Source organism: Hemicordylus capensis, chromosome 4 (genome assembly GCF_027244095.1).
Source record: "Hemicordylus capensis ecotype Gifberg chromosome 4, rHemCap1.1.pri, whole genome shotgun sequence".
Lineage (NCBI taxonomy): Eukaryota > Metazoa > Chordata > Lepidosauria > Squamata > Cordylidae > Hemicordylus > Hemicordylus capensis.
The window spans coordinates 112,507,001-112,524,833 of record NC_069660.1 but is presented as its reverse complement, the minus strand read 5'-3'; the positions used below and the strand labels follow the sequence as shown (position 1 = coordinate 112,524,833).

Genomic DNA, 17,833 nt, shown 5'->3' with positions numbered 1-17,833 from the left:
TGAAAATTACAGATTGTGGTTGAATCGGAAGAATCAAAGTCGTACTTGAGTTAATGTTGCATTTTTATCCTGTAGTAAAAGAAAATTTACTTGTCAGTGGCTAAAGTGGTAAAGTGGAATCTCTAATTACAATTGGGGAAACACAATGCATCAGTTTAAACATTTGCAGGTGCACTATCAGTGTTTACAACAATTTTCTTCGTAAAGTATTAATGTAAAATCGTACCCTAAGTCTAAAACGCCTTTTTATTGCCTATACATCTGTCCCATGTGAGTGAAGCTGTAGAATGGGTGACTATATATACTTATCTGCAAGAATAATATAAGATATTTCAATGATTTGATCTTGCTTCATCTATATTTATGAAAGCTTATGCTGCTGTTTGTGTTTAATATATGTTTTGGGAGGGAGAGTATGCTAATCTTTCAAGCTAATATGCATAGAAAAAAATCCTTGGGGATTTAGAGTGTGTATGGAATTTCTTTGATGTCAAGATTAGCACTTCTTCTAAGAACTTCTCTTAGACTACACTAAAAGGAAAATAAGAAATATAATTGGACTCACTATATGTGAACATCATTCCCTAATACCACCACTAGGAAAATAGGAAGCTGCCTTATACTGAGTCAGACCATTGGTCCATCAGCTCAGTATTGACTACTCAATACTCAGTACTCCTCAATACAGTATTGTCTACTCAATATTGTCTACTCAATTGGCAGCAGTGTTCCCTCTAAGGCGTGTGTGTGTGCGTGGGCTCACACGTTTTTGGATGTCTGCTCAGTTCACTTTAGATCCTGCTCAGGTTGAATCAGGAAGGCCACACTCTGAATGCATATGTGTACACACTGCCTTGATACTGCCTCCCAGAACAAAATTCATTCTGTGCACACAGATGAAAAAAATTAGAGAGAACACTGACTGGCAGTGGCTTCTTCAGGACTGCTGGCAGGAGTCTCAGCCCTATCTTGGAAATGCCAGGGAGGGAACTTTCTGCATTCAAGCATGCAAATGTTCTTCCCAGAGTGGCCCCATCCCCTGAGGGGATATCTTACAATGCGCACATGTAGTATCCCATTTAGATGCAAACCAGGGTGGACCCTGCTTAGCAAAGGGGACAATTCATGCTTGCTACCACAAGACCAGCTCTTCTCCCTTGATAGACCCATGCCTATCAGCTGATCAGCTAAAAGGGACCACCCATAAACAACCATCAGAAGGTAGACTTTTCTCTCTCAAAGTAGGAGGTCCCAGCTTACAAAGGGCTAACTTCCATCACTTGCTCTCAATAAGGAAATTCAGGTAGTTTCAGGTATCTGGAGGCCCATCCCCTTTCCCAGCATGCTCAAGGGTTAGATCTCCAGTTTCTTCTTGTCTTTGCTTCTGGTAGGACAGGCTCCTTGGGGCTCCTGCCCCAATTTGCCTTCTTCATTCTTCTGTTTCGGTGAGCTGCTGATTTCCTTCCTGCCTTCCCTCCCTCCCTTTGGAAAGCATTTAGCCATGGACCCTTTTCAGGTGGGGGAAACTCTCATGGGCTCCCTTTCAGAGGACCCTAGGGTGGAAAAGGGGGGCAAGATCAGGCACAAAGCCAAGGCCACTAAGAAGCGCCACGATTTTGTGTTGCCAGAACAGCGCAGGAATAAAGGCCCACCATTAAAAGCTGTGAAAGAACAAGACCCAAGCACAAGCCCCCTATGCTGGCCGCTTACCAGCAAAGTGAAAGAATTTTGCTGAAGGTTGCCTACACCAACTCACAGGGTGGCAACTGGGAGAGCTGGAAGACCACATGCAGCCATTCGAGTCACTTGGGTCTACCATGGGGGGAGCAGGGGCTTAGTTTCTCTCCCCCCCCCCCAGCCTCACAGACTCAAACGCTGGTGAGGTTTCCATGCGCCGAGGCGGCACACGCTTTTTAGCAGGCTGTGCCCACCTCACAGCTGATCCCTCTCAACTCCCAGCCATCTTTCACACCGTCTTTCCTGCGCTGCAGCAGGCCACGCTCTCCACCTCCCGGGTGGCCGCGGAGGCCATGCTGGCGGAACAGACTACACTCCGGCCAGACCCCGCACCACTTGGCTCCCTGCCTGCTGTGGACAGTGGGGGCCTCATGGCCATGGCGACCACAGACGGTGCAGCCTCCGCACTGCCCATTTCTGCTGCAGCGAGCCCCACAGCCACTTCAGGCTTCGCAGCAGCCACCTAACCACCTCCGTAGCCATGGTGAGCCCCAGAGCCGCTACAGGCTGGGCTGCCACTGCGCCACCCACTTCTTCATCAACTGCTACACTTCCCTCATCCTTGACGCCTGTGGCCAATGAAGACTTGGCAGCCACTGCTTTGCCTGCCTACCTGGCAGCTGCCATGCCACCCGCCTCCTTGACATGCGTGGCCAGCAAGGGCTTGGCAGCGCCCTATACCACAGCAGGCATGGGAGTTCTTGCCAACACGCGGGCGCCCACATCAGTTACCGCACTCGCATCCTGATGCAACATACCTGCAGGATTGACCCAAGTGAGGGAACAGGGTGCAATGGGAGAAGTCTTCAGGCCTCTCACCTTCAGCAATAGTCTCCTGCCTCGCATGCAAGCTTGTATTTCCCGCGGGACAGTGCTGGCAGCACATAGAGCAGCCATGACCAAACGCTTGCATGAGCAGCTCCTGGAAGCGCTCCCGTTCTCTGCCACTGCTGAGCGTGTGAGAGCTCGCCCAAGATGCCAGGACCAGGGTGTACAGTCGGGGGCAAAGTGCAGCGACTCAATCTCACTAGATGGGCGGCCCCACGGTGCAGCCAAGCCCTCAGGATACCACATGGTGAGTAACTTGCACTGGGATCAGGAATTCCCACAGGACATTTCCGAATGGATCAGAGGAAGGATGGTGAGTGAGCTGTGAGTGAGCTCACAGGAGTTTTCCCATTCTATTAGGGAGACAGTGGCACAGGCAATATGGGCTTTGGCACAGACCATGGTACTCCCTGTCCCAGCTAGCACCCAAGTGGCATCCCGTAGGGAATCTGGGTTAACAGGCCATCACCCCCACCCGGGGCAGCGTCAGCCTTCTCTGATAGCAGCCTGGACAGAGCAGCCCCACCTAGAACTAGAAGCAAGAGGCTCCACTGCTCATCGTCTGATTTGAGCCGGGCTACCCTTGGAGCCCAGGCATTCATGCACCTGCTGTGGGGATGAGACAAGGGCAGCACAGCCCTAGGGTAAATCAGTTGTAAGGGCAACCATGGTGGCGGACCCGCAGATGACCAAAAATAGCAGTGAAACTGATTTATTTTTTTAAACATTTATATCCCGCTCTTCCTCCAAGGAGCCCAGAGCGGTGTACTACATACTTGAGTTTCTCTTTCACAACAACCCTGTGAAGTAGGTGAGCCTGAGAGAGAAGTGACTGGCCCAGAGTCACCCAGCTAGTCTCATGGCTGAATGGGGATTTGAACTCAGGTCTCCTCCCCGGCCCTAGTCCAGCTCTCTAACCACTACACCACGCTGATTCAGACAGAAAGGAGGGAGAGCTCTTAGAGGAAGAGGCTACAAGTCCCATAAACCCAATTTTGTGACTATTTGCACAGAAAGCGTATGAGGTGGTTATTGGTTAAGGCCAGGAGAGCCATTAATGTGGTTTCACCACCGACTGGCACCCACTGACAATAGCCATCCAGCCGTTCCCCTGCCCTAGTCTTAATCAGCTGTGGTGTCATTCCCCCCCCCCCCCCGCTTCCACAAGGCTATGCTCGCAGAGCAGGGCAAACCTGCCTCCACTAAGCAGGTGGGCTCCTTTCTCAGGAGGTTCTATGTGCTACCTAGAGAGGTTATGGCAGAGCTGACTGTACCGAAGGTGGATGCCCCCATCGTAGCATTGGTTTTGGGTGCCATAATTCGGGTGCCAAGTCCCACGTGAACCACTGGGGGGACCACGTCCCTGATGGAGGAAGCCAATCTTTCAGTGGGTCGAGAAGCACCTGGCTTTGGTCAGGGCAGAGCACCTAAATGGCTCTGCGAGTGTCCAGGGCCGACTGGCTCAGTCGCCAGAGGGTGGACCAATCAGAGTCGGCCCTCCACCCCAAGGTATTCAGCCAGATAAAGTGCCTCCTGGGCTTCCCCCAGGTGGACCTGTTTGTGTCCCTGAACAGCTGCAAACTGCCACGTTTCTTCATGCGCTTCCGACACCTCTGGCGGAGGGCACAGTCACATCCCCTTGACCACCCAGCCTCCTGAATGTCCTTCCCCCGTTAGCCCTCATACTGAAGGTACTGGCAAGGCTCAGCAAGAGATGGTCAGAGGTCATATCAGTGGCCCCTCTCTGGCCAAGGTGCCCATGGTTTGTCAACCTCCTGGCACTGTCTGTCAGAGCCCTGTTGCCACTGCCACAATGGTTGGAGCTCTTATTCCAGGGACCTGTGGTTCATCCAGACCCAGCATGGCTACAACTGCACACCTGGAGGTTGAGGATGTGGCCTTAGCAGCGGTAGGGTATCCCAGGGCAGTGCAAGACATCCTGGCCTCCCAACGCCCAAGCAGTAACAGGATCTATCATGTCACCTGGGCTTCTTTTCTGAGATGGGCAAGGAGGAGGAATATAGAGCCCCTCATTGTGGTAGTGCTGCAGGTACTGGCATCCCTACAAGCCAGTCTGGACCACGCTCTACGGCTCAATACCCTTAGGCGCCAAGCCTATGCACTCTCGTCGGTGCTGGAGCTGAGGAGAGCCAATGGTTCATCCCTTCACCCTCACATCTCTTGTTTCCTGCGGGGAGCAGTCAATGTTGATCCACTGCCAGTCCATCGTTTTCCATTCTGGAGCCTCAGTAGGGTCTTGAATGCCCTGACCTGGGCACCATTTGAACCTCTTGACTCAGTACCCTTTAAATATCTCTCCTACAAGTTCCTGTTCCTTATTGCAGTTACCTCGGCCCACAGGGTGTCGGAGCTGGGAGCGCTCTTGGTGCAAAAGGAGCTCTGTGTTCCAACCCAACGCGGTGGTCTGGAAAACGGATCCTACCTTCATCCCTAAGGTCAACTCCGTTTTTCATCACTCTCAGGCTGTTTTTCTGCCCTCCTTATGCCTGGGACCTAAACACCCGAAGGAATACCCGCTGGCACACCCTAGATGGGCTCAGGGCTTTGCGCATCTATGTGAGGAGGACAAAAGATCTCAGATGGTCCGAGTCGCTTTTCGTCTTCTTCCATGCATCTTCCTTGGGCACTAAGGTCTCCAAGGCGACCCTGGCGCACTGGATTAAGGTGTGCATCTCCACTGCCTGTCAGGCCTTTTCCCTTCCAGTCCCCTAAGGCACACCTGGGACACAGTGCTTGCACCACTGCAGCCTTCGTGGCACAGGCACTCCTGGGGAAGATCTGCCAGGATGTGGGCTTCCACCTCCCCTTTTATCAAACACTATAAGATAAACTCCTTTTTCAGAGCACGCAGCATTTGGGCTCACGGTGCTTCAGTAGGTGGTCTAAACTTGATGCACTGCCGCCCGAATTCTTCATCGCTTTGGTATATCCCTTTGTAAGCCGTGGCCACCTACTTTGGGGGAGAAAGAAACATTGGACTTATCGTGAAAGGTTCTTTCTCCTCTGAAGTAGGTGGTCATGAGGCCTGCTTGTGGATCAGTCCATCAGGGAGTCAGGGAAGGTCCATCCTAGCTACAAACCATATTCTCTTCGGTACCTTGTTCAGGGTCGCTCTGTCTTGGCCTCAGAGCCTATTTCTGTTCTCACATGATAACCTATCCTATGCATAATAACTCCCTGCTGGCTCTATATGGATTTCCATGGAGCACAACAGTTGGAACTGGGGATCTGACCCCCGAGCGTGCTGGGAGAGGAGTTGGACCTCCAAATACCTACCTGAATTTCCTGTCTATTGGGAGCAAGTGATGGAAGTTAACCCTTTGTAAGCCGTGACTTTCTACTTCAGAGGAGAAAGAACCTTTCACAGTAAGTCCAGCGTTTCTTTCTACGGAAAGATATCAGCCATTAAATTAAGGTAGAAAAAGATCCTCCCCAAATAGTGGGAGCGGTGAGTATTGAGTGTGCTCATTGTTGTGTTGTGTCAAGTTATAGAATGTTTAGTACAATTGAGTGTCAGTTGAGGAAAATTGTTCTGCTTAAGCTCCTTACAATTAAAATTCAGTTTATAGTATAATTTGGGCACCAGAGGGAGGATTAGATTTGGATCCAAGATGCTTTATTAAAAAAAACTTGCTCCCTGTGCTGTAAATCTACCTTCTTCCTTCTCCCCAGTGAGTACACATTCCATTAACCATGGACACTACTACAGTGCTCTTGTTCCAGGATGACTAGAGCCTGAACAGGTGCACACCTCTTGGGGGCTGGGATACTAGACCAGATCTTGCCGCGAGTGTTCCAACTTGCATTTGTTGAATTCTAAAGGTGAATAATATGTGCTTCTTGGAAAAGTGGTTGGCATCCTGACTAAAGAAGCACCAGCACAATGGGTAAAAAATTCTGGACTTAACACTGCACTGTTCCTAGTATGGCAGGGGGCGGGGGATTTAAATGATATAACATTTCCTGGAGAAGGGGAGGTTGTCAAAATTTGCTCCCACTGCTGTGCTAGCTGTGGGTTCAGAAGCACCAGTGCTTCTGAAACTGATCGTAATGGCTGAATGAAGCACCACTGTTACGGGAGAAGCACCAGGGCTTCATAGTCAGGATGTCAGCCACTATGAGCAGCTTTAAAATGTCATATTTCTAAAGTGGCTCTCCCTTGGGTTTGCAGTTACAGCATTACTGAATGAAGAGGCAGAGGGGGTTAAACATGTAAAATAGACTTTTTGGGACAAACATTGAGAACCTCTGACTGAATCGATAATTGCCTTACTGATTATTCAAATATTGTAATCAGTCACAGCAAAATTAAAAAGATAGTAGTCTATAAAATGTGTTAAATTCTGCAGTAAATTAGTTGCCATAAGTTGATTCGCTGTACTGCCACGAAAAATAAGACATAATAAGACTGAAAAATAGGAAGAGGAGGAATTATGTATTTTCTGCTTCATTTAAGCGTGGTCATATTAATCTGGAAGAGCTAAAATTAGACTACATGTGTATTCCTGTTTTGTGCAATACATTCTGAGCCATTGTCTATTCCAGTCTTTCATATATAATATATAATGCATATAATTTGCATTATTTTTCTCAAAATTACTACAGAAATTTTCCTGTTGACATAAATAGATTGTGATCTGATTTGGCATGTTATTTGACCTATTTAATATGGTGGAGGTGTTGTTGTTTTTAATTGTATAATTTCCCCACTATGTATTTAAAGTTTTTCAGATAGTCAAACAGAAATTTTAGAAATGGAAAAATTTATTTTATTTAATATATTTATATACTGCCCAAAATGCACATCTCTGGGTTGTTTACAACTATACAATAAAAACAACAAATAAAAAAGGTTGTAACATTACAACAATTTAAAACTTAAAACAATGTTAAAACTATTAAAACAGTATCTAATTAAAAGCCTGGGTGAACAAATGTGTCTTGACTGCCTTTTAAAAAGTTGTAAGAGAAGGGGAGGCTCTTATTTAAGCAGGGAGTGTGTTCCAAAGCCTCGGGGCAGCAATGGAGAAGGCCCGCCCCTGAGTACCCACCAGATGAGCCGGTGGCAACTGCAAATGAACCTCTCCTGATTATCTCAATGGACGGTGTGGTTCATAGTGAAGAAGATGTTCTCTTAAATACCCAGGGCCCAAGCTGTTTAGCTTGGTCCATAGAAAAACAAATTATGAGGAAATTTCTCAGAAAATTCTCCACCACACATCTTTGTTGGGAGTGTTACTCTTGTTCTTGTTCCTCTTGTTCTTGGATGCAGGCCAGTTCTCTCTTTATCTCTCTCTCCTTTTCCCCACTGACCTGCATGCGTAGATTTTTTTCCAAGAGAGAGAGGGGTAATATTTGCAACTCCTCTGTTGTGCCAGGGCATGGTTCTTTTCTTTGGTTTGAGATAAAGACACACACACACAGAGAAGGTGAATAGATGTCATGTTAATTAGGGATGTGCACAGAATCATCAGGGGTCGGTTCAAAGGCAAGGGGGCACCTTTAAGGGCGGGGGAGGGTGCACTTACCACACCCCCCATGTTTCCCACGCCGGCGCTCTCTTAAAAACCGGGGCAGCAGTGTTCCTCCCTGCTGCCCTGTTCCTCCCTGCTGCCCTGTTCCTCCCTGCTGCCCTGTTCCCTCCTCAGTCCAGAAGTGACCAGAGGTTCCCTGCGCGCGTTGGGTGTGGGCGCACCCCAGGCGTACCTTTTGTGAACTTTTTTTGTAAAGGGGCAGTAAAGGTTCCCTTGTGGGAATTCCTTTCTGTAGGTTATATTTAGGAGCCAATCCTATGATTGGAGAGGGGCATGATCCACCCCAAGCTTTTAAGAATCATCTTTGATTTCAGTAGGAGAGTCAGGTATATATGTTTGAATTTCTCCCATTGAAATGTGTGGGACTTAAAAGTGCTTCCTTGGCTAAATGATAATTAGAATAACCTGTGTAGCTTGTGAATAAGCTTTTAACCTGCTGGTGTCATATTTTCCAAATATATATATTTTACTCAAAATTATGTTTTTGTCTTAGGTAACAATTAGTTTTTATCTGCTTTTGATAACTTAAAAGTGGTTCAAAACTACCAATGTTCAGAGTGCAACTCTGCTACCGAAAGAATAATATATAGATTATTTATTATATAGTTATATATAAACTAAACATCTTTAAAAGTTGCTTAGTTGTTAAGCTATTGAAATTATTCCAAAGAGCGCATCATTTTCCAGTTGATCATTTTTTCTTGAGCATGTTAGCATACAGTTACCCGGAATCTTAGGGTAGTCTTCACTGTGACACTTGCAGAAAGACCTTTTTGCAGTTCTGGTGCTCTACAAAATTGTACTACCACTAGCAGAAGAGGAACTACTTGAATTCATGTTGAGCAAGGAGTTCTGCCCTTGCATGTCTGCAGGGTTGTGCAGTGGATTGCACAACTACAGCATGTTACGCGAGTGCAAGAACTAGTTTGGAACAGAGATAAATGTCTTTGTAGAATGTCTATGCATTATGCCCTTATGCTAGCACAACACTAGTATGTTGTGCTCTTGATTTTTGGTTATCGCGGGTGTTACAAGGCAATACTATATAAGAGAACTAGGGATGTGCATGAACTGAGGTTTGTGCACAGATTCGGCGCTGCGGAGAGGGGAGTGGCGAGTGGGATCTTAAAAAAACCCAACAAAACAGGTCCTTACCTGCAACTTCCTGTTGCAACAATGCTGCCCCCAAGAATCTGCACATGGCACCAGCACACACATGGCATCCACGCGTGCACGGACACCATATGTGCGCCAGTGCCACACACGAGGTCTTGGGGACAGCACCATTGCAGCAGGAAGCTATGTGCAGCTGCTGAGAGAGATGAGGACTTGCACTCTTTTTTAAAAAGAAAGAAAAAAAGATCCAGTTCACTGTTCCCCTTTCCATGACGCTGAACCTGTGCACAAAACTCTGTTCGTGCACATTCTGAAAGAGAACACTATTCTAGTAGTCAGCTTCCTCTGCCTTGATGTGTGTTTTCCCCTCTAGTCTTCCAAGTTCGAGAACAGACAGCTGAACAGTGTGATAAAGGGATGTAGGGATACAAGTCTGGTTGCTCTTTCCTGGCCCATGTGTCAAACCTTGTTTTGACTGTGTGGCTTGTGGAGTGTCTGACAGAAAGGTGGCTATCCATGGTTTTGACCATTCTAAATATTGAAAATAATTGTGTTGAACCATTGCTAGTGTGCCTTCTCTTTTTGTGTGAGAGAACAGGAGAGGTCTCATAGTGGTGCTGGGCTTCTTCTGTATTGTAAGGTGTTTGTTTAACTGAATACTTTTAGAAATAGGCAGGGAGAGAGACCATTCATGATTAAAGTTGGTTTGATTTAAATTATGGATGTAATTCAAATTTTCCGTTTTCAATCTTGTATGTTTCCTAATACAGTATGCATGCTAACTGGCTGCCATAACAAAGAACACACTAAGTTAAATCCAAAGTTTTGCTCAGTAAATAGGAGGAGCCTCTGCTTATGAAAGGGGCCCTTGTATTCATGGAGGAACCACTTTGCATTGTTCTTTTTACATAGAAAAGCAGCATTAACTAAACTTTTTTGTTAAATGGGCATAATTCATTTTTAAGGGAATTAAAAGTTTAGACTTCAACATGTTTTGAAGTAAAGTCAGATTTCCTCTTTAAATGAGATAATGTAGTTTAAGAGACACTTTCCGTAATTGGATAAAACAAGTCAATATACATTTAACGTTCATTTTTATTTCCTTAAAAATATTGACTGCTTTATCCTTCCTCTTTGTGATTATCTTACTCTGCTTGCAAGCAGTTGTACACTCAGGCCCCAATAATGACAGACACGAACAAATGGGAAGAACTAGGGCCACTTTATTGATTAAATTTACAAATAACCTGCAACAAGTCATATACTAAATAGAGTATAGGTACCCCCCCCCCCAGTGTCAGCCTCATAAGGAGGACTGCCCAGGAGAGGGTGAAGGACTGGGTGTTGATTCAGCCTGGTTCCAGGTCCAGATAACACCACAACTGTGAGGTTTATGCCAGCTGAGATACCAGCCTGCCCCACTCGACCCAGGCCACAAAACACTGAATGGTTGGTGCAACCAGCCTCTGAGTAGGGGCAGATCCCAGCCCAAGGGCCACAAAACCTGCAAAGGCTGTTCCTTGGCTTCCCACTCAACTTAATCAGTCCATCAGTCAAACACCAATACAGAACCTACCCTAACCCGTACTCTTCTGCCACAAAAGCAGGGGAAACCTCAGTTTAGCCCAGCTTACTCCACCAACCAAAACCTCAAAAAGCTTCGTTGCAGGTCCCAGGAGAACCCTTTGTTCCCCTGGGCAGACAAATTGACACAATGCCAGAAACAAAACACCGCACCGTCCCTAGTGTTGACAATGAAACCATGGCCATTCAGCTGCCAACTGCACCAATATCTGTCAACCTTCCCACACATCTGTTGAAACAAACATACTCCTCATGGAACCTCCAAGGTCCCAGCCCTAGAATAAATGGAAATCCAAACAGGATAATATACCCCCAGAAAAGAGGCTTGTTGTTCCATGATAATCCACTCCAGCACCATCCACAGGACCCATCCGAATGCATAGGCCAATGCACTTGAAGACCCGTCCAGAAACGGAGCTCTAGATGAGTACAAAAAGAAGACAACTAAGGCTGAGATCTTGCAAAACAAAAAAACAAATTAGTATAACATAAAACAACACACTACAAGCCAGTTGTTAAGCTCTAATGCCCAAACGCCCGGATCGGAAGGTACAGTAATGCCAAAGATATCATGGTTTGAAATTAAGAGAAAGCCAAATTCAGCAGGATAAAACCTGCTCCCCACAAAGGCAACCCCAACATTAAGAGTCCAACTCCAGAGGATTAAGTCCTCTTTGAAGTCGGAGGGTGGGGTGGCTGTCTGGCTCCAGATGAACCTCTATGACCAACGTTTACTCTTTGGACAAACACTGAAAGAATGAGGACCGCCACAAACAGAACATGTGTGTTGATAAGTACAGTGAGGGTGGGAGCATACACCATTAACCTCAAATCCCCAACACAACTGCTGAAAAGAACCACCTGGGGTCTGAGGAGGACCCCTAGGAGAAGTGACCGCAGATTTTACCACCAAGTGGCCACTGTTCAAGTACTCCCCGGAAACTGGGCAGTTAGTGGTCATAATTTGCAACCAAAGTGTAGTTTGGGGGCAATCCCAAGGAAGTGAAAGGTTCAAGGCTGAACGACACTGAAAATATTAATCATAACCAGCTCGTGAGCCCACTGAACTCAGAGAAGGTGTAATATATAATATCCAAATATTTCACCTGTGCTGGTTGCTTTTGCAAAACCACCCCCATATACACCATGTACCCTAATAACCAATTTCACCAATTATGGTCCACAACTTTAATTATAAATTTTTCCTTATCCCTGGGGCCAATTTTATCACCCTCGTGGGGTTCGGTTTCTCGATACAATAAGGAAAATATAACAACATATTCATTCTTCCAAATTTCTTCTGTGGTAGAAAGTAACAGATGATCCCCTAAAGGTAAAGACACACCACCGTGGGGATAAAAGTTCTTTCCCTTTTAATTTAACTCAGTTCTTTCATCGGTGGCACCCTCACCAACATGTGTACTCCACAAACCCAATCTAAGTCCTGATGGTCTATCAATGCCCATCCATTTGTGTTCCCACAATGCCAGTTTAGACACAACTTTCTTACCTGTGTCCACACTACTGCCTACAGGCCCAGGTGTAGGGCCCATCCAAGCCGCCAGGGAGAAACCAGGGCCAGGAGGCCAAACTGGCATACTCTCCCCCCCCCCCTGCAAACAAAACCACAACAAAAAAACTTGAGATTTTTGTGACCAGCCCAGGGAGGATAAACCCCACTTATATAAAGCTCACCTAAAGGACCAACATCCACGTCAAGAGTGTTATGGTGAGAGGACCACACCGGAAGGGTGGTTTCAACAACTGGAGCATCCTCACCAGTACGCCTCTCCAAGGCATCAAGCCTGGCCTCAATGGTCTGTAAAAGTCTCAGCTGCTTATCAGCCGGACCAGCAGATTTAGAAACCCTTTTAGCCTTTGTATCTGAAGTTTTCCCGCAAGAAACCTTCTTATTGGCTTCCAAGGCATCTAAATGAGAAAAAATACGAGCCATGTCTACTTGTTCCTCATCTTCAGAAGAAGAGAAGGCTGGAAGCCCAACAGGTTGATGAACCGGGTGTTTAGATGCCAATGCCTTTTCTTTGCCTTTAGCTTTTCCTGGGCGTTTTTAGGAGCCATCTCCTCTATGACTCGTCAGTTATACAATAATACAAATTAATTACCTAATTACCAAATTTTAAGGGATACAAAGATGCTCGAATGCAAATTATCAAGTTAACCAATAATTACTTTAAGGGAGATTCCATACTATACAACTCATTCACCCTCCCTTTTTTTTAAAGGTGGGGAGAGTTATTTAATAATGTATTCTTATTTGATTAGAAAGCATTAAATCTGCATCATACAAATGTACCCATCATACAAATATAATGCAATAGACTTGAGTTTTGGGCAGTATACAAATGTGTGTGATAAATAAATAAATAAATAAATAAAAATATACCTATTTTTAGCAATTATGCAACCTCACCAAAATATAATCAATCAAGAATTCAGTATCCGCATCTATAAACTATTAATATTTCCTATTTTATTTATATAACTATATATAATTTATATACACACACACACACACACAAATAAACAAATTAATCACCCACTAGGATGATTTAAGACTTAATCATGACAATATAACATAAACGGGGAGGCAGCAACTAATTAGGAAACTGAGCAATGAAAATAAAGGTTAAGTAACATACATAGGAAATCCCAGTTTTAAAGGGACCTACTTAAGGAAGGTAGCAGAAGAATAAGTATACCAAGGAGCTGAAAGACCAGATAACCATATGAGATTAGATTGTAAAAGGAGTCGAGTCTATCAATAGCACCTCAACTACACCAGGGGGAAGTAGAAGTCTAAACAAAACCTCAACTACACCAGGGGGAAGTAGAAGTCTAAACAAGCAGAAGTCTAAACAAAAAGAAAAGGAAACTTGAAAGGGCCAGAATACAACAATCACTCATTAGGTAAATTTAGGACTTAAAAAGATGAAAAGTGGGGTGGGGAGGACAGCTTAAACAAACAAAATAAAAGTGCAGGAGTAGCAAAAGTATAGGAAAAAAGGCACTGCCAAACAAATGGTGAGTAGTTCAAAAACAGCTGCAGTAGCCCCTACATGGTTCCTTGGCCAAAAGCTGAGTCTCCACAGCACCCCGGGCCGAAGACACCCAGCCCCAGCAGCATCCAAGACCCACCCAGCCCTGCCAATACACTGCTGAGGTACAGCCCAAGCCTGTTGGGAACCCCATACCCAGTTGCTCTCTCTCTCACCTGAAAGCAACTGAGAATGAGCTAAGGTAGCTGGCCACTTATGCAGCCGCTCCCCCGTTCCGATTGGATGGCCAACGTCACGTGCCGGGGAACAGAACGACTGCTCCTGTGCCCGTCAGTGGGGCCAGGCACACAACTCTACCCGACTTTATCACAAAGTGTGGCAGCGGGAAGCAGTTGAGAGGGTGGATTCTTTCAAGGCTGCATTATGCCATATACATACGAATTCTTTTATACCTATATAGAATTCTGTTGTCTCTTTTCCTACAGTTTCCTTGTTAAATGAATTGCAAGTTGCTTGAGTCAGAAGTCTCGAATACATCATGGATATCAGAAATGGTGACTAATAATATTAGTGGAGCAACATTGGGATTCCCTAGACCCAAGAAGAGAAGTTTCTATTCCATTCAATTTTGCAATGGTAGGAAAATATTTTAAAACATTTGTATTAAAAATTGTGGGGTGGTTTTTTGTTTTTGTTTGCATCATCACATCATTTAGTTATTAAAAGGAGTAATTCTGATACAATCATGTAAGTACAGAAATTTTCTGTCCTAGGAATTATTGACTAATATATACACAAAAATGAGTGTATTATATTTATATCCTCCTTTTCAGTTAAGATTAGTTCCCAAAGTGGCTCACCACATGTAAAGTTATAATGAGGATATGTTGAGGCATGTGTGCCCCTAGAAGTCCATCTAATTGTTCATTAATTACGCTATTAATGGACAGAGAAAACAGTATTGTTCTTGCCAAGTTGTACTAGCTGACAATGAGGTCATTCACACAACCAAAAACGGGGTAAGAAAAGTGTTCTCCCCAGGTTTGGGAGCTCTGTGTGCTCCTTCAGTTGTGTGGGAGAAAACAACTAGGTTGGAGAAGGGAGAAGTGATTGTGTATAATCAAGGTAGGAGTAAAAGCTGAGTAGGACAGTGCTATTCTACCCAGCTTTCATAACTCAGCATTTTACCAGGGTAGGAGAAAAAGCTGTCCTACCGAGCTTTTCTTCCTACCTTGATTCCACACAATCACTTCCTCCTCCCTAGTTGTTTGCTTCCACACAATTGACCCCGTCCCCTTCCCCAGCTGCGCTGCAAATGGCTTCTAGGAAGCCTTTTGTGTGCCTGCGCAAAAGGCTTCCTAGAAGCCATTTGCAGTGCAGCCGGGGAAGCAAGCGGACGGCAGGGAGTTCTCCCGCCGCCCGCTCGCTAAAGTACTAAAGTAAATGAGGTACTAAAGTACTAAAGAGGTAGCTCTGCAAGGGTCTGTCCCCCCCCCCCCGTCTTCCCTGCAGCCAAGCAGGGAAAGGGCCGGCAGGGAGGTATCCTGCCGCCCGATTTCTACAGTAAATACGGTGCTGGAGTTGGGAAAGTGCAGGAGGAGTAAGTAAACTCTCCCCCGCCTTAATGGAACCCCGCACCCCAGTGCCAGACCACAGTTCCGCGCACACCCCTAATGGACAGCAACTATCCAGGAAATTGTTGTAAATGCAAGCATCATTCGGGGACATTTTAGCACATGTGGGGGACTTGCAGTAAAGAACAACAATTCTGGGGGGGAAATCCATCTTAAGATGCAGCAATTCTTAAATATAAACTTTTCTTATTCACCTGAACTTTTTCTGCTAAATATGACTAAACCTAGTATACCTATTAAATACACAGAATTATCTTTATACATGTTAACTGCACAAGCTTCTCTTCGTCTGGATCATTTGTAATCAGTATTGCGTGCTTTTTGGTCCCAGTCCTAAGAAGCTTGAAATGCTAAGACTGCCTCCAAGCTTTAAAATAGTCACTTTTTAGAAAGTAGGTGGTTTGCCTGCATTTTCAAGTTTATGCTTGATTGTAGGCTTTCCCCCCTGCAGTGAGAAATGTATTGAAATGTGAATTGTACTGATATATCCCATACATCTAGGCTTTATAAACATTCTTCTACAGTTGACTGCTTTGCTATTCTATGTAATTCTGTGAGGTAGCACTGGTTGCTTGGAGCTGATAATGCTCCTGGGAACTGGAAATTGTTGGATGTTGTACTGTTGCTTCCTCAGCATTATTGGATCACACTTTCTGCTTTCTGTCTCTGGTAATAATTAAAGGCCTAGGCTGTAATCCAGAGAGGTGTTTGAGCAAGACAGTAAACTGTTCATGCTTGTTTGTGCACAAATGCACAAGCTTTGAATAAGCAATTGTGCAGCATGAAGGTCTCGTGCATAGGCAATTGGATTTTCCTTATATAAGATTTATGCAAGCTACTTGCTCAGAGAAAATAGCTGCTCTTGCACATAGACATGATCTTTGATTTGCACCTCTAGTGGCAAATGTGATTTGCTTATAAAATAGGTAGTAATTCTAGGTTCTTGTATTAGCAACTTAAAATTATTTTTTCACCATTAGTATTTTATTTCTTAGAATAAGCATAACACCTGAACATTTTATGTACTTTTTAAATTTATGTTCACATCCTGCTTTCAAAGTTGTGTTGTATTTATCTACTGTTAAATGCTTGAGAACTTTCTTTTTTAGGGATATGGCAGTTGAAAAGAAGGTATGACTAACACGATTAAATGAGTGCAAAAGCATCCATAAAACAGTTTTGCTTTGATGTGAAAAAAATGGCTTCTATTCAGTACAACTGGATTACTGTATCAAGTAATTAAAACATGGGGTTTGTGCCTTGCGACAAAGAGTAATGCATAAACTAGAAATATCTGCATTCCTGGCTTCCTGGTTGTGAGAATTCAGTAACTGTGATAGTTCCAAAAGGATTTTAGTGATCATGGCAATTGCATGAGATGGGATGTATATACACCACATGCTGTTCCTTCCTTGTGGGTGCATGAGAACCAAGTGTATCTGTGTGTGGAAGTCGTTACCACACGTCTGAACATATCTAAGTCAGCCCCACATAAAATGTGAATGTATGGAAAATGAATAATTGTTATTTTGTTAAGATTGATCATACCTAGTGCTTTTCAAAGTTTTGACTAAAGCTTGCTTGCTAGCTAATATTCTGATTCTGTTACTTGCCAGCTCCTTGTAATAGAATTTCCCTGCAAAATTCTGGATTTTCAACTCAAAAGCATTGTTCCTTGTGGATGGTGGGCAACCTGATAGAAGAAGTAGAAAAGCATATCAAAAAGAGAATTGACACCACAAGAAAGCATTGACTAGGAGTTGGTTTTAAGGGCATAACTTTCATGGTGTCTGCTCTTTGTAATTGCAGAGGTCATGACTGTAATTGTTTAACCATTTCATCTGCTATAGTGCTTATATAGGGATAGTGTTTGCTGGATTATGCTACAGCTTTAGTTCAAAGCTTTGCCTTGTTAACTTTTCACATGCTTTATCGGCTTCTGAGAAGGAAATATTTCAGTGACTTTTATTATCCCTTACACTTTATGCCTCTATTGTTGAATATGCAAAATACTGAGAGCCTTTTAATGGCTGTTTATCTTGAGCCAATGTGGCAAAAATAGGGAGCCCAAATTCTATTGCCTAGTTTAGGATTTACAGAACTGTACTGCAAAAGAATAGTTGATTACTAACGAAGAACTACTGAAAACTAGCTCTGAATAAAATTAGACCAATAAAGATTGAAAAGTGGTATCGCACTGCTCATCAGAAACCCCCTCCCTCACCAGCGTGCAGCCTGGGCAACTTTCTTGGTGCAACTCATGACAATACTGCCAAGGCTGTTTTATTCTATGGTATGTAGACAGTGGTCAACGAATGGGGGTGGGAATAGGGCCACATAAGCTATATAAGTTTTATCTACC

The 17,833-nt window shown here is 44.6% G+C and overlaps 1 protein-coding gene across 9 annotated transcripts in view; it reads left to right on the top strand.

Moving 5' to 3' along the window:
• ZZZ3 (zinc finger ZZ-type containing 3) overlaps positions 1-17,833 on the top strand; it is an 87,834-nt gene that overhangs the window by 9,951 nt on the left and 60,050 nt on the right. For 6 of the 9 annotated variants that reach the window (XM_053247943.1, XM_053247935.1, XM_053247942.1 and 3 more), the window contains exon 2: positions 14,323-14,473. The exons of the other annotated variants lie outside the window; for them this stretch is intronic. The gene's annotated coding sequence lies outside the window, so the exon portion shown is untranslated. The remainder of the gene's footprint in view (positions 1-14,322; positions 14,474-17,833) is intronic. 9 annotated transcript variants of the gene reach the window in all.